Raw genomic sequence first — 23023 nt, forward strand, 5'->3', positions numbered from 1 at the left:
AGCTCTTTCTCGGGTTTCTGGAAGTAGGTCGAGTTCTTCCTTTTGAAGTTGGGAGTTGGCCTCTTCACTGTAGTGGATCACTCTGGGCAATCCTTCTTTGACCTCCACTGGGATCATTGCCTTCATTCCGTAAGCTAATCGGAAGGGTGATTCCTTTGTAGTGGAGTGTGGGGTTTTCCGATATGCCCATAGGACTTGTGGGAGCTCTTCAGCCCCAAGCTCCCTTTGCGTCTTGTAGTCTCCGTTTTAACCCAGCTAGTATGACTTTGTTGGCAGCTTCTGCTTGTCCATTGGCTTGTGGGTGTTCTACGGATGTGAATTGGTGCTTTATTTTCAAGTCAGCCACCAACTTCTTGAAACCTGTGTCCGTGAATTGAGTGCTATTGTTTGTGGTGATGGAGTAAGGAACCCCAAACCTTGTAATAATGTTTCTGTATAAGAATTTCCGACTTCTTTGAGTAGTGGCATTAGCTAAGGGCTCTGCCTCAATCCATTTTGTGAAGTAATCCACCCCTACCATGAGGAACTTGACTTGTCCCGATCCTTGGGAAAATAGTCCGAAGAGGTCGAGTCCCCTCTTTGCGAACGGCCAAGGTGATGTTACACTGATGAGTTCCTCTGGTGGGGCGATGTGGAAGTTGGCATGCTTTTTGATGTAAAGCTTTGACTTTGTATTTGGGTTTTTGCTCTATTGTTGCCTCCAAAGGGTGCCCCTGGACTTTTGTGTGAGTCCTGGGGTTTCCCTTTTACTGCCACATCTGTCACTTGATGTTTTGCTGTTATTGTCTGAGTTGTTTCCTTATTTGCCCAAGTTGTTTGGTAGTAACCCCATAGTCGACCTATGTCTTTGAGATGTCTACTAAGATCCCGGACAGCATGTCTGATTAGCTGGATTTCATAGTTTTAATGTGTGTTACTATGGCTGACCCTGAGTACATCCCTTATACCGCCTTTGAGATTGACTCGTTGTGGTCTTGTAATGTAGCCTAGATGAGGCTTCTGTTATTGCTCCTTGGTTTGGTGTTGGCTAGTTTACCAACTTCATCAGCTCAGACATTCTGCTCTTGAGGTATGTGTCGGACTTCATGTTCCCTGAATTGCTCGAGCTGTTGGTGCTGGCTGGTTTTGAAAATGCATCAGCTCCGGCACATCAGCTCGGGCATTCTATGTGTCGGACTTCATTTTCCCCGATTTGTCCGAGCTGTTTTCTATTTTTGTCCAGGGTCCCCCGAATTGTCCGAGATGTTCTCTGGTTTTGTCCAGGGTCTCCCGAATTATCCGAGCTGTCTTCTGTAGGATTCTTCCAGCTAAGTTTATTTTCTGTAGGATGCCTTTTATGGGCTGGTTGGTCCGAACTCTGATAGTGTGAGCTTGAAAGTATGGGTGGGGTCGTTTGAGAGGTCAGTACGAGAGCGTAGGAAAACTTTTTCAATCTTTTGATAGTTTAGTTCAGCCCTTTGTAGAGCTTTGCTGATAAAGTAGATGGGTTGTTACCCACTTTCGTCTTCTCTGACTAGTGCTGAGGCTATTGCCTGACTTTCCACTGCGAGGTATAATATGAGTTCTTCACTTTCCCGGGGTCTAATGAGAATGGGTGGTTGTCCCAAGAATTTTTGAAATCTCGGAAGGCTTGTTCGCATTCCGTTGTCCTTTTCAAACCTCTCTCCCTTCCTTAATATACCTCTTTGAGGTGTCTTTTGCAAGATGATTTGGAGATCGAACCTCCTGCGAATCCTCAATCTATCATATGAACACGTCTCTTAGGGGGGTGAGGTAGACGTTCAACTTGTCCGACCTCTTTGGTGTGAGGTGGATGTTCCACTCGTCCGACCTCTTCGGTGTGTGGTGGACCTTCAACTCGCCCGACCTCTTTGGTGTGAGGTGGACCTCCAACTCGTCCGACCTCTTTGTTGTGAGATGGACCTTCAACTCGTCCGACCTCTTTGGTGTGAGGTGGACCTTCAACTCGTCCGACCTCTTTGTTGTGAGTTGAACCTTCAACTCGTCCGACCTCTTTGGTGTGAGGTGGACCTTCAACTCGTCCGACCTCTTTGTTGTGAGGTGGACCTTCAACTCGTCCGACCTCTTTGGTGTGAAGTGGACCTTCAACTCGTCCGACCTCTTTGTTGTGAGGTGGACCTTCAACTCGTCCGACCTCTTTGTTGTGAGGTGGACCTTCAACTCGTCCGACCCCTTTGTTTTTGATTGGGCGAGATAGTGGGATCTTCTCAGTGTTGCATATTTCTCGGTAAACCTCCACAAGAGACACCCGAAGAGGGGTGTAATTACGGTATTTTCTAGGCTTCCCGGGTTGATCTTCTTTTTTCTTGGACTCTTTATCCTTGTCCTGTGGTGGGTTAGGAGAATTCGGTTTCTGAGCTCTCTCCTAGTCGAGAGTTCTCCTCCATGTTGATGTATTTCTCTGACTATTCCTGTACCTCGTTTAGAGATGTTGGGTGCTTCTTGGATATTGAGGGGCTAAAAGGTCCTCCTTGTAGGCCATTGATGAGACCCATGATATCTGCTTCTGTTGGCAGACTTTGTATGTCCAGGCACGCTTTGTTGAATCTTTCCATGTAGTTGCGAAGACTTTCCCGATCTCCTTGCTTGATTCCCTAATAGACTGGGGTGTTCTTAGCCTTATCTTTTTGGATGGAGAATAACGGATTGCATCTGAGGTCTCCGTGAGATACATCCTGCTTCTGAAATTGCTAAGATGATGGCTTGAATCTGATATGCCGTCGTACGGGGTCATGTTGGGAGCTTTGAAGTTCTTTGGGACTTTAGCTTTCATGATCTCTTTGGTGAATGGGTCTTGATCTTTGTGGGGGCTGTCTTCATGACCGGATTGAGTCGTTTTGGCCTTGAGATCTGCTTCGAGTTTTAGGAGCTTGTCCTCTAGCTCTCGTCGTCGCCTAGTTTCTCTCCGGAGGTTTCTCTCAACTTCTTGTTCCAGTTGTTTAAGGCGATTCTGTTGCTTACGGATAGCTTCCAAAATTTCTGTGTTTGGGGTTGCTTATCTCCCCCGTTTTGAGGTGTGTCTTTGGAGGTGGCGTCCGCGTCTTTGTTTGGCGTTCTGTCTACCAAACCAGAGTTGTGATCGTTGTCATGGTCGTCCGCCATGGTGATGGGATGACTTCCAGGTTCCCCGGCAACGTCGCCAATGTTCCGAGGGTTACCTGAAATTGTAGGTCGATCTCGGACGAGATCTTCTGTGCTAGTCGGAGCTTATGTGTCCGACTTGATGATGGTGGCCGGAGCTGTCGCGTCCGACTTGTTGGACTGGTTGTACTGCTGATCCTTCGTCACCGGAGGGTGGGGGTACCTGCAAGAGACTCCGATGCTTAAGTTAGCCTGGGTATTAAACAGGTGTTATGTAGAATCAGAGTATGAGTTATACCTGGGTGTTCCAGTGTATTTATAATGGTGAGATGTGACCTTTGGATAAGATAAGTTAGTTATCTTATCTTATCTTTATCTTTTGGGTTGAGGTCAGCGTATCTTCAACAAAACCGCCCTTCCCTCTGTAGGCCTGAACGACCTTTGGATTCGGGTCGTATTCCTTGAATTGGGCCCTTTTTGGGCTTTCCTGTCGATTTGGCCGAGTTCTTCGTAAAGAAGTCGGTCCGCTTGACCTAAAGAGGTTGGTCACTTTATCGTCGATCACCCCAGGTCGAATATCTCGACCCAGGGTATGAACAGGGGGTGAAGTTTAATTCTAGTTATTATGCCACAAAAATCCTAATTATCCAAATATAAGAGGATTATATGTCACGTATCCCGTTAAGTCTAAATAATTAGAATTTAGGAGAATATGTTTTCAATCTGCTGTTCAAGTAAAGAGCTTTTCCAAGTTATACAAGAACTCAATTAGAACATGGGTCATACTTTCATTCCACCCAAATTCATAAGATAAAGAACGAAAAGAATTCTTAAATTATAAATCAGTACATAAATTAAAATAAAAAAATAATAATGTCAATCCGTACAATAGACAGAGCTCCTAACATTAACAATGGAGGTTTAGTTGCTCATGATTCAGAGAGAAAATAAGGATTGTAAATTGGGCTGAGGTGGAATTAAAAGTTAACTAATTGGAATAATGTTGGGATCCCCCAAAAGAGAAGTTTCTTTTCTCTTTTATATCTAATCCTAATTAATTTAAAATCTATTTTCTAAAACTAAAATAATATCTTTTCCTATTAAAAATTAAAGTTTAAATTAGAATTAATAGGAATAAGCATTTTCTGCATGTGACGCACGTCACGTATACGCGTCAATGGTCTTCTTCACGTGTCATGCGTACGCGTCAGGTGCGTGCACACGTCGCTGAGCAACTTCGCTTTTCATGCGTACGCGTCAAGTACACACACGCGTCGCTCCTCGCTTTTATCTCCTTTAATTCTTATGCTGATTCCATTTGTGCAAGCTTCCTCTCCATCCTCTAAGCCATTCCTGCTCTATATAGCCTTCTTCTCTTTTTCTGTGGAAGCCCCATCAAATCCAACCAAATGCTACCTAAAATAAACAGAATTGCACAAGACTCAAAGTAGCATCTATAGTGGCTAAAAGATAATTAATTCTTGATTAAACTCAACAAATTAAATGCAAATTCACTAGGAAAAGATAGGAAAGATGCTCATGCATCAGTATGACTTTGTTGTATTTTGATTTGTAGGTGATAGGTAGTTGGTTATTATCAATTGGTCATACTTCAAAACTGGATGCCATTATTGAAGGTGATAAAGTTACTGCTATAAGGAAGCTACAAGAATCTCTCAAAGAGAAAAGTGATCTAGTGACCAAGTTAAAACTTGAGGTTAAAAATTTGAAAGAGGGGTTGAAAAAGGAAGAGGATGAGGGTAAGAAGCTTAAGTTCGAGCTAGAGGTGAGTGTTATTGAAGAAGAGAAATTGAAAGTGAGAATTCCAAAATTAGAAGAGGAAGTTTTGAGTGCTTTCACTCTTGGTTTTGATCGTGCTATAGGTCAGATAGGAGTAATTGTCCATGAAATTGTTGTTTCAAAGTTTGACGTCACAAAAATTGTGGCGAATGCCAAATTAGTTGATGATGACGTGTTGGTTGATAACCAAGAGGAGAGCGTAGGTGGTGGTAACGAGGAATAATACTCGTTTCTGAATGACTTTGATATTTTTGGTTTCATGCCGTAAAACTGTATTTTTTTAGGCTCTATTAGTAGTAGTTTGTTTTTGGCCGAATTCGAGCCCATATGATATGATTGTTGGATTTATATTATCCTTTTGATTCTTTCTGCTTTGTCAGGATTTGTTTGATAGATAGTTGTATAATGATAATACTAATGTTTGAATTTAAATGACAAGTACATAGTCGATATAGTGTGGGGGACCTCATTAAAACCTCTCCTAAAAAAATCCAATATGGGAAAAAACCTAAGAGTAGGAAAAAAAGTATCTCCCCTTATCTATATCGTATTTAAATAAAATAATGCTTACGTGAAGATATGTTCCAAGTACCAGGTACATCAATTTCCTGAAGTGTTTGTATTTTATATGCTCCTTTGCTGAGGACTTGCTTAATTCGGTAGGGTCCTTCCCATGTGGCAGCAAGTTTTCCATGTTCTAGTGGTTTTGTGGCTTCCTCGATACGTCGGAGGACAAGGTCTCCTTTGTTGAATGCTTGGATTCAGACTTTGTTATTATACTTCTTTTGGATTATTGACTGCATAGCTCACTGTCTGATCGTTCCTATATCTCTGTCTTTGACTGCTGAATCTAGCTCAAATCTTCTTGTGTCTTTGTTCTCGGATTCATTTGTATGCTCGGCTCATATTGATGTTTGTGCAATTTCTATTGGTATCATCGCATCTGAGCCATAAACAAGTCGGAATGGTGTTTCTCGTGCTGTAGTTTGGACTGTAGTATTGTAACTCCAGACGGTTTCTGGGATGAGTTCCTCCCATTGTCCCTTAGTGTCCCCAAGTTTTCGTTTAAGCCTTGTAGGATGACCTTGTTAGCAGTATCAGCCAGTCCATTTATTTATGGATGTTCCACCGAGGAAAAGTGGTGCTTGATTTTAAAACCCTGTAAGAATGTTTGGAGATTTTGATCGACAAACTACCGACCATTGTCAGTAATGATAGCTCTGGGTAAACCGAAATGACATATAATATTTTTTCATATGAATGATATAATTTTGTCAGCTTCAATCTTAGCTAGAGGTTGTGCTTCTATCCATTTTGAGAAATAATCAATTGCAACCAATAAAAATTTTACTTGGCCGGGGGCTTTAGGGAATGGTCCAATAATGTCGAGCCCCCATTTGTAAAAAAGCAAGCTTACCTCCGTATTATATAGGAGTTCGACTGGGTGGTGTATGCATGATGAATGTTTTTGGCAGCTATCGCAACGTTTGACTTTATTGAGAGAATCTTGTTTCATGGTCGGCCAATAGTATTCTACCCTTGCGATTTTGGATGCTAAACTCATTCCTCTGACGTGGTTTTCACACACTCCTTCGTGAACTTCGGCCATTACGAGGTTGGATTCGTCTTTTCCCAGGCATTGTAAGAGGGGTTGTGAAAATACTCATTTGAATAATTCATCCCTAATCATAGTGAATAACCTTTCCCTTTTTTTGAATAAGATCGGATTGGTAACTCTTTCCGGCATTTGTCCTGTTCGGATGTATTCTTGTAAGGTTCTTTCCAGTCATCGACCTGTGAAAAAGATAAAACTGCTTTGCTGCTAATGCTTGGTTCAGCAAGCGTGAGTTAAGAAAAAATAAGTTCGTTCATTTATTTTCTGGTTGTTGCTAGTTTAGATAGTGCGTCAGCTCGGGTGTTTTGATCTCTGGGTATGTGAGTTATTTGAAATAAAATGAACTGTGAAATAAGGTCTTGAACTAATATAAAGTATTTGTCTAGTGAATGGTCACATACCTGTCACTTGTTGGACTACCAGCATTGAATCGCAATATACCTGTAGATGAGTAATATTCAAGGATTGTGCCAGCCGAAGACCGGCTAGTAATGCCTCATATTCTACCTGATTGTTGCTTGTGGGGAAAGAGAATTTGATTGATTGTTCTGTACATAGGTCGTGGTTGTTGGTTAAGAGCACTCCTGCTCCTGATCCTTCCATCTTAGCTGCTCCATCCACATACAAATGCCATTCTTCAATGTGATTTGTTTATGAGGTAAACTTGGCGAGGAAGTCTGCTAAGTTTTGTGCTTTGAGCGCTGTCTGAGGTTCATACCTTATTTCAAATTTGGAGAGCTCTATAGACCATTTGATGAGCCTTCCAGATACCTCAGGTCTAGTTAAGATATGTCTTAGGGGTTGATTTGTTTTGACAATAATTGTGTTGCTATGGAAATAGTGTCTTAGTCTCCTGGCCGTAGTTACTAACGCGAACGCCAGTTTTTCCATGTTTGAGTATCTGAGCTTGGCCTGTTGTAGTAACTTGCTCACAAAATAGACTGGCTCCTCTTTTTTGTTTACATTTATTATTAGGACAGAATTAATGGCATCATTAGATATGGACAAATAGACTTTTAAAGGCTTACCTGGTGTCGGCTTTTGTAAGATCGATGGAGACGATAACAATTTTTTGAGTGCTTGAAATGCTACTTCACATTCCTCGCTCCAATTGAAGGCGTGCTGCTTTTTCAGTAGTTTGAAGAATTGGCGAGAGTGTTAGATATAGCTGGTAGGAACCTGGCAAGTGCTGCTAACCGCCCTGTAAGTTGTTGTACTTCCTTGATTATTCTCGGGCTTTGCATATCTATAATAGCTCGGCATTTTTCTAGGTTCACCTAAATTCCTCTAGAAGTCAGCATAAAACCCAGGAACTTGCCTCCTTGGACTCCGAAAGTACATTTTTTAGAGTTTAGTCGCATATTATGGTGTCGTAATTAGGCGAATATCTCTTCAAGGTCGGCACCATGTTGATTTTCACAGGTTGTTTTTACCACCATATCATCGACATAGACTTTAATATTTCTTCCTCTTTGATTGACGAATACTTTATCCATTAAACACTGATAAGTAGCCCCTGCATTCTTTAGTCCAAAAGGCATAACTTTATAACAATAGTTTCCATATTCAGTTATAAAAGCAGATTTATCCTCGATGTTTGGGTGCATTAGGATCTGGTTATAACCAGAATATGCATCCATGAAACTTAGAAAATCATATCCTAATGCATTATCTACCAATTTGTCTATAATAGGGGAGGGGATAAGCATCGTTGGGGCATGCTTTATTTAGGTTTGTGAAATCTACACACATTCGCCACTTACCTGAGGCTTTCCTTACCATCACAACATTTGATATCCATGTAGTGAATCGAAGTTCCCAGATAAAGCTTGCCACCAAGAGCTTTTAGGTTTCTTCTAGTGATGAAATCATCTGTCATTTTCCAACTGTCGCTTCTTCTGAGCTATAGGTCGGACAGCCGGGTTGATTTGTAATTTGTGACATATGAAATTCGGGTCAATGCCAGGCATATTCGTAGGAGTCCATGCAATAAAGTCCACATTGTCTTGTAGGATGTTGATGATTGGTGCGTGGAATTACACTTCGTACAACTGAACCAGCAAGTGTACTGAGTCATCCAAGTAACACCTGAGTGACTCAACGTCGATCCCACGAGGATTGTGATTTGAAGTAAGCAATGGTTATCTTGTAGATCTTAGTCAGGTGGATAGAAGAGTTGTTTATTTGTTTAATTCACATGAAAAGAAAATAAATAAAATGTTACTTAGTTGATGGTGAATGCAATGATATGAAGATGGTTAAGGCTTGGAGATGCTTTGATCTTCTGGATTACTCCGGTCTTACTGTCTACTCCAATTGTAAATGATTTCTTCTATGGCAGGCTGTACATGATTGACGCCCTTCTTAAGAGATCGCCAATGCTCCTCCAGATCTAAACCCCAGGGTTAGTGCGGATCCGATCTGATTAAAGGTGAAGCTCCTGCAGTTCATTCTCTTTCGTGATCCTACTTAAAATGCCACAGACAAGGTCGGATCTTCCAGATCAGAGGATGTTGTGCCTTTGGTTCTAGCCTCTACCACAAAGACTCTAATCTCCCTATACATCGGCAGAATTGGTGTCTCGAGAAGTCCCCAACGAAGTCGTGGATTAGCCGTCTAAGAGATGTATGATCAAGCCGGTGGTTCATCATTGTCCGATGAAAGACTCACTCTGAATCCCTTTAGAATGAGATAACCTTGTGCCGGTTCAACGCATTCATAATGATGAACAACACATATACATCTTAGAATAGAGAATCAAACACGAATTGAGATAGAACAGTAGTACTTTATTAATCCATAAAACTCATCACAGCTCCTCCCCTCAATCTAGGAGGTTTACAAACTCATACTGATAGAAAATACAATGATAAACGAAAATATGACAGGTCCCCCTCTTAGAATGTAAAAGTTCTCAAATAAATACTAAGCTAATGACTAAGGATTACATAAGAAGGGTAAAACAGTCTTTTAGTGCTAAAATCCACTTTTGGGGCCTACTTGGTGAGTGTTTGGGCTGAGCTTGATTGAGATCCATGTGCTAGGAGGCCTCTAGGGTGTTGAACTCTGGCTACGGGGTCCTTCTTGGGCGTTAGACGCTGGTCTCTTCTCCTTTGGGCGTTGGACGCCAGAATAGGGCAGGAAGCTGGCGTTGATCGCCAGTTTTGGGCCTTTAATTCTGAATCAAAGTATAAACTATTATATATTTCTGGAAAGCTCTGGATGTTAGCTTTCCATAGCCATTGAGAAAGTTCCATTTGGACTTTTGTAGCTCCAGAAAAGCTCTTTCGAGTGCAAGGAGGTCAGATTCAGACAGCATCTGCAGTGCTTTTGCATAAAAACACACAAACTCAAAGTAGAATAAAAAATGTGAATTTTTCACTAAAACCTATGAAAACTTAACAAAACTTAAACAAAACATACTAAAAACTATATGAAAATGATACCAAAAAGCGTATAAAATATCCGCTCATCAGAACACCAAACTTAAAGTGTTGCTTGTCTCCAAGCAACTAAAAACAAAGTAGGATAAAAAGAAGAGTAAGATACAATAAATTTCAAAGTTTCTAATGAAGCTCAATTTCAATTAGATGAGCAGGACTTAGTAGCTTTTTGCTCTTGAATAGTTTGGCATCTCACTATCCATTGAAACTCAGAAGTATTGGCATCCTTAGGAACTTAGAATCCAGATGATATTATTGACTCTCCTAGTTTAGTTCTTTTTTATTCTTGAACACAACTTTTTAGAGTCTTGGCCGTGACCCTAAGCACTTTATTTTTCAGTATTACCACCAGATACATAAATGCCACAGACACTTAACTGGGTGAACCCTTTCGGATTGTGACTCAGCTTTGCTACAATCCCCGGGTAGAGGTGTCCAGAGTTCTTAAGTACACTCTTTTTGTTTTGGATCACAACTTTAACTGCTCAGTCTCAAGCTTTTTACTTGACACATTCACACCACAAGCACATGGTTAGGGACAGCTTGTTTGAGCCGCTTAGGCCAAGATTTTGTCTCTTGTAGGCCCTCCTAACTATTAATACTCAAAGCCTTGGATCCTTTTACCTTGCCTTTTGGTTTAAAGGGTTATTACCTTTTTGGTCTTATCTTTTGGTTTAAAGAGTTATTGGCTTTTTCTGCTTTTTATTTCTCTCTTTTTTTTCGCATGCATATATATTATTTTCTTTTGCAACATGCTTTTCTTTTTCTTTTTGCTGCTTTTTCTTGCTACAAGAATCAAAATTTTTTTGGATTTTTCAGATTATCAATAATATTTCACTTTTTTCATCATTCTTTCAAGAGCCAACATTCTTAATTCCAACTTCAATTATGCACTGTTCATTCATACATTCAGAAAACAAAATCAATGTCACCACATCAAAATAATTGACTATTCTTAAGGTAAACTCGAAATTCATGTATCTCTCAATTCTTTTCAAATAAAATTTTATTTTAAGTAAGGTGAGAGATATATGGAATATTTTATAGCTTTAAGACATAGATGATCATGCAACAAGAACAAGAGAACAGACAATAAAATGTAATAGAAAACAGAAAAATAACATAAGAAAAAGGAATTAAGAGAACGAATCCACCATAGTGATGGCGGCTACTACTCCTCCTTGAGGATCCAATGTAGTGCTTGATCTCTTCAATGTCATGCCCTTGTCTCTGTTGTTCTTTCCTCATAGCCCTTTGTTCTTCCCTCATAGCCCTTCGGTCTTCTCTTATTTCATTGAGGATGGTGGAGTGCTCTTGATGCTCCAACCTCAATTGCTCCATATTAGTGTTCAATTCTCCAAGAGAATTATGCAATTGATTTCAATAGCCTTGAGGAGGAAATTGCATCCCTTGAGGTATCTCAGGGATTTCTTGCTGAGGCGATTGCACAAGCTCACGTGCATGCTCTCTAGTTTGCTCCATCCACTTCTTAGTGATGGGCTTGTCCTCAATGAAGATGTCCCCCTCTATGACAATTCCAGTTGAATTGCATAGCTAACAAATGAGGTGAGGAAATACCAACCTTGCTTGGTTGGAAGGTTTCTCAGATATCTTGTACAGTTCTTGAGGTATCACCTCATGTACTTCCACCTCACTCCCAATCATGATGCAATGAATCATGATGGCTCTATCAATGGTCACTTCTAACCAATTGCTAGTAGGGATGATAGAGTGTTGGATAAATTCCAACCATCCTTTAGCTACGGACTTGAGATCAAGCCTTCTTAGTTGAATGGGCCTGCCTTGGGAATTCCTTTTCCACTGTGCTTCTTCCACACAGATGTCTGAGTGCACTTGGTCCATTCTTTGATCAAAGTTGACTCTTCTAGTGTAAGGATGTGGGTCTCCTTGTATCAAAGGCAAGTCAAACTCCAACCTCACACTTTTTGGACTAAAGTCCAAGATTCTCCCTCGGACCATGGTGCTCTAATTCTTGGGATTTGGGTTCACACTAATGTCATGGTTTTTTGTGACCCATGCATTAGCATAGAACTCTTGCACCATTAAGATCCTAACCTCTTCGACGAGATTCATTAGGACTTCCCAACCTCTTCTCCGGATCTCTCTTCGGATTTCCAGATACTCATTCTTCTTAAGCCTAAAAGGGACCTCAGGGATCACCTTCTTCTTTACCACTACTTCATAGAAGTGATCTTGGTGGGCTTTGGTGATGAATCTCTCCATCTCCCAAGATTCAGAGGTGGCGACTACTTCTTTTCCTTTCCTCTTTTGAGAGGGTTCTCCAACCTTGGGTGCCATAAGTGGGAATGAAAAGAAAAAAGTAACGCTTTTCCAACACCAAACTTAAAAGCTTTGCTCGTCCTCGGAAAAAATTAAATAAAAGAGAAGAATGGAGTAAAAGAATAAGAAAATAGATGGAGATAGAGGGAGAGAAAGTAATTCGGCCAAGGGGGCTTTGATGTGTATGAGAGGTGTGTGTATGAAGGGTTAGTGAGAGGGGTATTTATAAGAGTGGGCTAGGGTTGGGTTCGGTCATGGGTGGGACAAATGGGAGGAAAATTTGATTTTGAAGTAGGTGGGGTTGGTGATATGGATGTGATTGGGCTAGAGTTTATATGGAAGAGTGTATGGGGAAATATGAAAGAAAGAGAGAAGTACGGTAGGTAAAGATGCTGTGGGGCCCACTGGTCCTGAGAGGCTAGGGAATTCAGATTTCATGCCCTCTGCATGGGCGTTAAATGCCCAACACAATGCCATTGGCTGGCATTCAACGCCATCTTTGTTGCTATTTGGGACGTTGAATGCCCAGTCAGTGCTCCCTGGCTGGCGTTCAATGCCAGCAGGACACTCCATCAAGAGTGTTCTATTTTTATTGCTGAACCTTTCTGTCTCTGTTCTGACTGCTGCTCATGATTATGAACCTAAAGAAATAACTTAAAGAAAATAAATTCAAAGAAAAACATAAACAATAACTATGGTTGGGTTGCCTCCTAACAAGCGCTTCTTTAACGTCACTAGCTTGACAGTTAGCTCCTTACGGATATGGATATGGGCTCAGAATTTCGCCTCTTACAGTGAACTTTCTTCCTGTCTTCTCATGAATGAGCTCCACATACTCTAGAGACAGGACACGACTCACTGTATGTGGTATGACTGGCTTCTTGGTGAAGACAACTCACATACCAGGTGAGAGGCCTTCAATGGGATTTTCTTGTCCCTTCAGCCTTTAGGTACTTTCTTCTTAGTACCTTTCTTCATAGTGCTTGTTAATGGCTTTCCAACACCAAACTTAGAATTGATGTTTGAGGGTTTAGTAAAGTTTTGCACTAAAAGAGATGGTTGAAATACTAAGTGTTGCACAGTTATCTCTCTTTTTTCAAAGGGAGAGTTGGGGTGAGGTATCTTGAACAAGATGTGATCCTCTGCTAGTTGTAGAATCAGTTCTCCCTTTGCTACATCAATGATAGCATTCGCAGTGGCTAGGAAAGACCTTCCAAGGATGATGGATTCATCCTTATCTTCGCCAGTATCTAAGATAATGAAGTTTTCAGGGATGTAAAGGTTTTCAACCTTCACCAATACATCCTCTACTAAGCCATATGCTGTCTTCATTGATTTGTCTGCCATCTCTAGTGAGATGTTTGTAGCTTGTACCTCAAAGATTTCCAACTTCTCCATTACAGAGAGTGGAATGAGGTTTACACTTGACCCTAGGTCACACAAAACCTTCTCAAAGGTCATGGTGCCTATGGTGTAAGGAATTAGGAAGCGTCCGGCATCTGGAAGCTTCTGAGGTAGCTTCTGCTGAACCAAAGCATTGAGTTCTTTGGTAAGCAGTGGAGGTTCTTCCTCCAAATGCTTTGTACCAAACAGCTTGGCATTCAGCTTCGTGAGAGTTCCTAGGTACCGAGCAACTTGCTCTTCCCTAGTGTCCTCATTCTCATCAGAGGATGAGTATTCATTAGAATTTATGCATTGCAAGAGTGCATGCAAGGGAACCTCTATGGTCTCTATATGAGCCTTGGCTTCCTTTAATTCCTGAATAGGAATTTCTTCAGTGGATGCTGAACATCTAGTAGGTCTGCCATTACTGGCGTTTAACGCCAGTTCTGGTGGTTCTTTGGGCGTTGAACGCCCATCATGCATCCTTTTACTGGCGTTCAATGCCAGTTTTTTTGCCAAGTTGGGCATTGAACGCCCAGGAGGGACCTTCTTCTTGGCGTTCAACGCCAGTTCTAGTGCCATTTTGGGCGTTGAACACCCAGTGAGGGCTTCCTCACTGGCATTCAACGCCAGCTCTGATGCCTGTCTAGGCCTTGAACGCCCAGTGAGGTATTCCTCAATGGCGTTCAACGCCAGCTTCTATGGCAGCTTGGGCGTTGAACGCCCAGTGAGATGCTCTTCACTGGCATTCAACGTCATCCCAGTCTCTCCAGATTCGGCCTCAACTTCTATGTTGATGGCCTTATAATCTTCTCTTGGGTTTACTTCAGTGTTGCTAGGAAGAGTATCAGGAGGAGTCTCAAGGATCCTCTTGCTTAATTGACCAACTTGTATCTCCAAATTTCTAATGAAGGATCTCATTTCAGTTATGAATCTATGAGTGGTCTTAGAGAGGCTGGAGACTAGAATGACTAAGTTAGAAAGGCTCTGCTTGGGAGTCTCCATATTCCCATGAGAAGATGGGAATGGTGGCCTGTTGTTGAACCTATTCTGGGTTCTTCCACCTTGATTATTATTGAAGCCTTGCTGAGACTTCTGTTGATCCTTCCATGAAAGGTTAGGATGGTTCCTCCATGAGGGATTGTAGGTGTCTCCATAGGGTTCTCCCATGTAATTCACTTCTTCCATGGTGGGTTGATCAGGATCATAGGCTTCTTCTTCAGAGGAAGCTTTTTGATTGCTGTCAGTTGCAGCTTGCATTCCAGTCAAATGCTGAGAGATCATATTGACCTGCTGGGTCAAGATCTTATTCTGAGCCAATATGGCATTCAGAGTGTCAACTTCAAGAACTCCTTTCTTTTGAGCTACCCCATTTTTCACAAGGTTTCTCTCAGAAGTGTACATGAATTGGTTATTTGCAACCATCTCAATGAGTTCTCTTGCCTCTTCAGGCATTTTCTTCAAGTGGAGTGATCCACCTACAGAACTGTCCAATGATATTTTGGACATCTCAGACAGACCATCATAAAAGATACCTAGGATAGACCATTCTGAGAGTATGTCAGGAGGACACCTCCTGATCAGTTGCTTGTATCTTTCCCAAGCTTCATAGAGAGATTCACCTTCTTTTTGTCTGAAGGTTTAAACTTCCACTCTGATTTTGCTCATTCTTTGAGGAGGAAAGAATTTGGCCAAGAAAGCATTGACCAACTTTTCCCAAGAGTCTAGGCTCATTTTTGGTTGAGAATCCAACCATATTTTAGCTTTGTCTCTAACAGCAAAGGGAAAGAACATAAGTCTGTAGACCTCAAGATCCACTCCATTGGTCTTAACAGTATCACAGATTTGGAAGAATTCTAACAGGAATTAGTGTGGATCTTCCAGTGGAAGTCCATGGAACTTACAATTTTGTTGCAGAAGAGAGACTAACTGAGGCTTAAGCTTAAAGTTGTTAGCTCCAATGGCAGTGTTCCGAGGGTTACCTAAAACGGGGAGGTCGATCTCGGATAAAATCTTCTGATCAAGGTTGCCGTGTCTGACTTGTTGAATTGGGAGGCACTGTTGGTCCTCGTCACCGAAGGGGGGGAGGTACCTGCAAGAGACTCTGATGCTTAAGTCAGTACGGGCTTTAGGCAGGTTTTTTATAGAATTGGAGTGTGTGTTATACCTGGGTGCTCCAGTGTATTTATAGTAGTGCTGGATGACCTTCCTTCAGATAATTAAGTTTGTTATCTTATCTTATCTTTTATGGGTAAGGCCATATCTTTCGTTAACTGCGACTTAGTAGGCGGTGGTTCTTCGTTCTGGGCCTCCTTGGGCCTCTGTGGCGATCTTCTGAACTCTTTATGAAGAGGTCGGTAATAGGCCAACCTTTCAAGAGGTCAGTCCTGTTGTCTTCGGCAAACCCGGACCTTGTAGTTCAGACCAGTGTATGAACAGTGCCCCTGCTTGAGCTTCGACCTTTCCATGAGGTTGTGCTCGTCTCTGAGCTTCGACCTCTTTGGAGAAATCGTGTTCAAGCATTTTACTGGTCACGCCCAGTTCGCTTCTTCTCAGACAAATTTCGCGTTTTTAATGCTTTCGAAGCGCGAAGCGTTTTTGCTTTTAAATGTAGCATCATTCTCGAGTGCATCAGTTTTCTTGGGTTTAAGCGAGCGCTGTTAAAGCCTTTTAATTGGGCTTTGTTTCTTTATTGCCATTTCGTTCCCTCCTTTAATTTGAAATCAAAGAGGTTTTTTATTTTTTCAATTTCTTGCTTCCATCTTCTTTACTTTTACATTCCTGAGGGAAAGCTTCTTTCTTTGGTCTTGTTCCCTTGATTTTCCCCAAGCCTTCTCTTTTCTCTGGAGCTTCAAGGCGTTGGTGTGGTTCGCTCGTGATTCTGCTGTGAGCTTGCTGTCGCTGTTTTCTTTCTCCTTGCAGGTTGGTACTTTACTTCGCACCCTTTAGCATTTTACATGTTTTAATTGTAGTTCTTCTTTGTTCTTTGCTGCTGCATGCTTTTCCTTTTGCAAAAAAAATTTCCTCTTGCTGAGCTTTTGTTTGAAAAGGTTGAAGCTTTCTGGTCTTGGGCTTTTCGCATTTTTGTTTGCTGGAAGGGTTAGGGTATTGATTTCCGTTGACTTTTCTTGGTGTTTCTTCCTGAGCTTTCTGTATCTGTATTGCCTCCAAAAGAGTGTCCTTGGGGTTTAATGGTGATCTTCGAGCCTTGGGGCGCCCTTTTTGTTGTTGTATTTTTGTTGGCAGTTGGTTGCTTTTGCATTCTGATTCTGTCCGAGTTACTTGGTGGTGACCCTTCTTCCGTTTTCTTGCTGTAGGTATAGTTTTATATGTATTCATGTAGAAATATTGTTGAGATGTCTACAAAGGTCCCCTCTGGTATGGCTGACTGGTTGGATTCTATAGTGTTGATGTGTGTTACTGTGGCTGACCCGGAGTATTGTGAGAAACTTAGGAGATTTCATAGGATCTGTAGTAGTAGGGATGATGAAAAGAACTACGAGCTGGTGTCGCCCGACCCTGAGGAGAGGGTTAGTTTCCCTCCCTTAGATCGGGCAGAGCGTCCCTTTTTCTATGCCTGTGACTATTTCTTTTCCCAACTAGGTATTACCCTTCCTTTTACCGCATTTGAGACTAAAGTTTTGTGGAACTGCAATGTGGCCCCTTCGCAGCTTCACCCGAACTCTTGGGCCTTTATGAAGATTTTCCAGTTGTTGTGCCAAGAGCTGGATGTCCGACCTTCCCTATCCCTTTTCCTTTATCTATTCGTGTTGACCAAGCTGGGGGCGGCCAAGAAGAAGGCTTCTTGGATCTCCTTCCGGGCTACCCAGGGAAAGAAAATTTTTCTCTATGTTTGATGACTCTTTCTAGGATTTTAAGAACTTTTATTTCAAAGTCCGAGCTGTTGAGGGTGTCTATCCCTTCTTTTTAGATGAGAATGAAGAGTCGTCCTTCCCCCTTTAGTGGCAGAAGGATCCTGGAGTTCTTAAGTATTCGTGGAAGAGTCTAGATGATGTAGAGAGGGCCTTTGTAGGTGTCTTAGAGGAGCATTGGGGGGAGCCTCCCTATCTGGACACGAAGAGATTTTTAGGAGATCTCACTCTCCTCCGTTCTGAGCTAGGTAGTGCCTGACTTCTTTATAAGGCGGTCTTCTCTTGTTACTTTATTTTTTCATTGGCTAACTGTTTCTGTGGTTCCTTTCTTCTTTTTCAGAGATGGTGGCCAATTCTGATTCGATGAAGTTCTACAGGAAGACCAAGAAAACAGTGGCTGCTCAAAATATTCAGAATAAGACGTCGGGGGAGGGTTCTGAACAGGTCCCTCAGAAGAAGCCGGAGTCCGACCCTCAGGGTCCGAGGAAGGTCATCCCGACCCCTCGAGTTCAGACGGTTCCTACTGAGCCTCCTTTGGGGACTTCTGGTGCTGCTTCCTCCCTTACTTCGTCTGTTACTCCTCCCAAGAAGCCGAGGGCTACCGGGCCTTATAATTTGGATGATAAAGACTTTGATGGTGTGGCTTTCGCTTCAGAATTTATTGCCCCTTATGGCAAGGTTCCTACGGATGATGTGTCGATCCTTCACCATTTTGATTTTATATCAAGCAATAGCATCTGGATGGCTAATATTAGTGCTGCCTTGTCTCGGGTTGTCAAAGAGTCTCTTATGCATGCTACCAAGGCTTTTCTTGAGGAGGCTAAGGCCAATTATGATAGGGTGGAGAGTTCAAGGAGGGAGTGGGAGGCCAAGAGTGTTGGATTGGAGCTTGCAGTGGAGAAGGAGAAGGCTAAGGCCACTGCTGTGGAGGCGGCTGCTAACTTGGCTGAAGATATGGCTAAGAAGGCTAAGGAGAGTTATACTTGGGCCTATGGCGAGCTGTTGGAGACTAGGGAGAGGCTTCAGTCTGCTCAAGATGACTATGCCAAGCTCCAGGGTCATCTGGTGAATGGTATGACTGCGCTGTATGAAAATTTGAAGGCCCAGGTCTGAGTTCTTGCTCCCGATGTCGACCTCTCCCTATTCAGCATGGACAACGTTGTGGAGGATGGGAAAATTATGCCTGCCCATGATGATGATAATGAGGCTCCTCCTTCAGTGTCGACATCCAAGGCTTCTGCAGCCCCTCCTGCTGGATCGTCCGCAGTTCCTTCCGCCGAGGTGATCCCTCCTGGTCCTGAGCCCGACGAGAAAATCTTGAATGGTCCGGACGGAGTTGTTGGAGCTACCCCGATCTTGGTGATCCCTCCTTCTCCTAAAGATGCTGCCATCGAGGCGAAGCTGGATCCTTTATAGTTCTCTTTTCATATCTCTTTTATTATGTATTGATGTGGTCCGACCTGTGGACCTTTTGAACTTTGGTTTTGTAACTCTTTTGGGATGACTTTTCTAACACTTTCCCTAGTTGCTCCTTAGCAACTTTTGTCTTTAATCAAAAATACTTTTAACTCTTGGGTTGCCATTAGGCAACCCTTGAACCTTTAATGTTTTAATTTTCGTGTTTCGGTCCATCTATTCTGGTGACGAGTGCTTGGCCTTGACGAAGTACCTTTACTTTTAGGTTGTTTCCTTGACCTTTGTATGGTCTTGACGGGGAATTCTATGAGGGTTCCTATACCCTTAGGTTTTGGATGTTTGGGGCTTTTTCCGGTGCTGACATCCTTTGAGGTAGTGTTCGCTTTGTGAATTTCTACCTTTGCCCTTTGGATCGCGCCTTTTTTAGCTGTGGTGACAGCGTTCTGTTTTGACGATGTCGTCCTTTATGGCTTGCTGTCCGGGCTTTTTAGTCAGTTTCCAACAACTTTTTAGGTAGCGTTCTCATATAGAACATTTTCTTCTCAGTTTGTTTGGATGACTTTTTAGCCCTGTCTTGAGGTCGTGCTTTTGCTTTCTAAGTAGCGTCCCTTTTTAGGACTTGTACCCTTTAGCTAAGCACTTCGGGCCTAGGTTTTTTAACCTTTTTTGGCCTTTGTATTTCCCTTTGTAGTGATCCTTTCATTGGTCCAACTTCTCTGTTGGGCCTTCTTAAGTTATTTTTAGTAATCCCATTTTAGTCCGACCTCGTCAGACTGCTTTATATGGGTTATGTTTTATAACTTCTTGCATTAACTTAGGCTTTGTCGCTTCTCCTTGCCGACCTTTCCTGGTCGGGTGATGAATTTCGCGTTTATTTAGAGCATAGATTAATGCGTCTTGGTAGAAAACTTTTTAGGAAATCTTAAATTTTTATTTAAGTAACAAAAATGAAGATTGTAAATAAGAGTATGTACATACGAGGGCTTGCCCTACAAGTCGGGTAGCTTTTTGGTCTCGGTCTGGTGCCTCATTAAAAAACCCTTTTAGGGGGAAAAAGAGCGCACATTGGCCTGAGACCTTTTTTCTAGCTGTAGTACCTTCTTAGGTTACAGGCATGTCATGACCTCGAGAGCTCCCGCCCTTGGAGGTTGGCCACCTTGTAGTAACCATTTCCTAGTACTTCTGAGACTTGGTATGTTCCTTTCCAGTTAGCTACTAGCTTCCCCTCTCCTGACCGATCTGTTTCGATATTATTTTGGATTAGAATGAGGTCGTCGGTGGTGAATCTTCGTTGGATTACCTTCCGGTTGTACCTTGAAGCCATTCGACGCTTTAGCGCTTCATCTCTAATCCGAGCTCTTTCTCGGACTTCTGGAAGTAGGTCGAGTTCTTCCCTTTGTGCTTGGGAGTTGGTATCCTCATTATAGAAGATCACTCTAGGGGATCTTTCTTCTACCTCCACGGGAATCATTGCCTCCATTCCATAAGCCAGTCGGAAGGGTGATTCTCCGATGGTGGAGTGTGGTGTTGTTCGGTATGCCCATAGGACTTGTGAGAGCTCTTCAGCCCAGGCGTGCTTCTGGCATGAGGGGGCATGTCTTAACGAACTCTGTGGCTTCCTTTTGCAAGGTCGGCCAGTAAAAACCAGCTCAGATTACCTTTTTGGAAAGAGCTCGCGCCCCGAGGTGGTTGCCGCACATGCCACTGTGGACTTCTTCTAGGACTTCCTTTGTGGCGGAGGTTGGGACGCATTTTAGGATGGGTGTTGAGATCCATCTCCTGTATAGTGTGTAGTGTACTAGAGTGTAATACTGTGCTTTTTCACGATCCTTTTTTCCTCCTTTTTATCTGTAAGGAGTGCTTCGGATTTGAGGTAGTTAATTATGGGAGTCATCCACCCTGGTCCTGGTCCAATATGTTGGGGACCTTCTCTTTTTCCGAGGTTGACGGGCTTTGTAGTGTCTTTTGGATGAGACTTCTGTTATTGCCCCCTGGTTTGGTGCTAGCTAGCTTCGAGAGTGCATCTGCTCGGGCATTTTGTTTCCGAGGCATATATCGGACCTCGTACCCCATGAACTTTCCAAGCTGTTCTTGGGTCTTGTCTAGATATTTTCTCATGGTGGGATCTTTTGCCTAGTAGCTTCCCTCTATTTGCGAGGTGACTACTTATGAATTGCTAAAGATGGTAAGCTTTTGTGCTCCGACTTCCCTAGCTAGCTTCAAACCAGCCAGTAAAGCTTTAAACCTTAGGGAGAGTTTGAGTTGTGTCCCTTGGTCGCCGGCTCCATTCCCAGCTTTGTTTGATGAGCCGTCAACGTAGAGGTTCCAATTAATGGGGGTTCCTGGGGCCTCGGTGTATTCTATGACGAAGTCGACCAGGTATTGAGATTTGATAGCTGTCCGAGTTTCGTACTTGAGATCGAACTCGAACAGTTCTACTGCCCATTGTAGAATTCTTCCGGCCAAGTCGGTTTTTTAAAAGATCCCTTTCATGGGTTGGTTGGTTCGTACTCTGATGGTGTGAGCTTGGAAATATGGTCGAAGCCGTCGGGAAGTAAGTATAAGGGCGTAGGCAAAATTTTCTATCTTTTGATAGTTTAGTTCAGCCCCTTGTAAAGCCTTACTGATAAAGTAGATGGGTTGTTATCCGTTCTTGTCTTCTCCGACTAGGGCTGAGGCTATCGCTTGATTTCCCACGGTGAGGTATAGGACGAGTTCTTCTCCTTGTCGAGGTCGAGTAAAGATAGGTGGTTGCCCCAGGAATGTTTTGAAGGTTTGGAAGACTTGTTCGCATTCTGGGGTCCATTCAAACTTCTTTCCTTTCCTTAGGGTTTCATAGAAAGGGAGAGATCTTATGGCCGATCCAGCTAGGAACCGAGATAGGGCTGCTAGCCTTCCGTTTAGTTACTGTACCTCTTTGACGCAGGTCGGGCTTTTCATGTCGAGTATAGCTTGGCATTTGTCTGGGTTTGCTTCAATACCTCTTTGGGTAAGCATGAACCCTAGGAATTTTTCGGCCTCTACTGCGAAGGTGCACTTTGTGGGATTTAGTCTCATTCCGTGCTTTCTTATGGTGCTGAATACTTCGGCGAGGTCGGGTAGCAGCGTTTCTTCCCTTTGTGTTCTTACCAGCATGTCGTCTACGTAGACTTCCATTAGCTTTTCAATGTGGTCGGCGAAGACTTTATTCATCAACCTCTGATATATAGCCCCCGCGTTCTTGAGTCCGAATGGCATAACTACATAACAGTAGTTTGCCTTCGGGGTTAGGAACGAGGTTTCTCCTGGTCGGGTTGATGCATCGGGATCTGATTGTATCCCGAGTAGGATTCCATGAAGGAAAGGTACTTGTATCCTGATGAATCGTCGACTAGTGTGTCGATATTCGGGAGGGGGTAGGGATCTTTTGGGCAGGCTTTGTTGAGGTCCATGTAGTCGACACACATTGGCCACTTTCCATTTGGCTTTTTGACCAATACTGTGTTGGCCAACCATAGTAGGTATTTGACCTCCCTTATGAACCATGCCTCTAGTAAGGCTTGTACTTGCTCCTCCACGACTTTTAACCTTTCTGGTCCGAGCTTTCTATGTTTCTGTTGCACTGGTCGGGATCCGGTGTATATTGCTAGCTTGTGGCACATTAATCCAGGGTCTATGCCGGGCATGTCCGCTGCTTTCCATGTAAAGAGGTCGGAATTATTCTTTAGGAACTTTATCAGTAGCTCCTTTAGGTCTCCTCTTAAGTTTGCGCCTATGTTTGTTATTTTATCTCAAGTGTCTCCGACTTGGACCTCTTCGGTCTCGCCTTTGGGTTGGGGGCGAAATTCTTCGCGAGCTCGGGCTCCCCCGAGTTCTATAGTGTTAGTTTCCTTTCCTCTAAAATCGCCCTTAAGATTTAGACTTTCGTTGTAGCAGCGTCGCGCGAGTTTTTGGTCTCCCTTTATGGTGGCTATCCCTTTTGGGGTTGGAAATTTCATGCATAGGTGTGGAATGGAGACTACTGCGGCGAGCTAGTTTAGCGTTGTCCGACCTATAAGGGCATTGTACGTGGAGCTCACGTCGACTACGATGTAGTCGATGTTCAGTGTTCT

The 23023-nt window shown here is 42.9% G+C and overlaps 1 non-coding gene across 1 annotated transcript; it reads left to right on the forward strand.

Moving 5' to 3' along the window:
* Window positions 1-15202: 15202 nt before the first annotated feature.
* Window positions 15203-15306, forward strand: LOC112788174 (small nucleolar RNA R71). Its single transcript, XR_003195550.1, has one exon. It is a non-coding gene; the product is annotated as a small nucleolar RNA R71 (small nucleolar RNA).
* The last annotated feature ends 7717 nt before the right edge of the window (window positions 15307-23023 follow it).

This window comes from Arachis hypogaea, chromosome 20 (assembly GCF_003086295.3).
Source record: "Arachis hypogaea cultivar Tifrunner chromosome 20, arahy.Tifrunner.gnm2.J5K5, whole genome shotgun sequence".
NCBI classification, from domain to species: domain Eukaryota; kingdom Viridiplantae; phylum Streptophyta; class Magnoliopsida; order Fabales; family Fabaceae; genus Arachis; species Arachis hypogaea.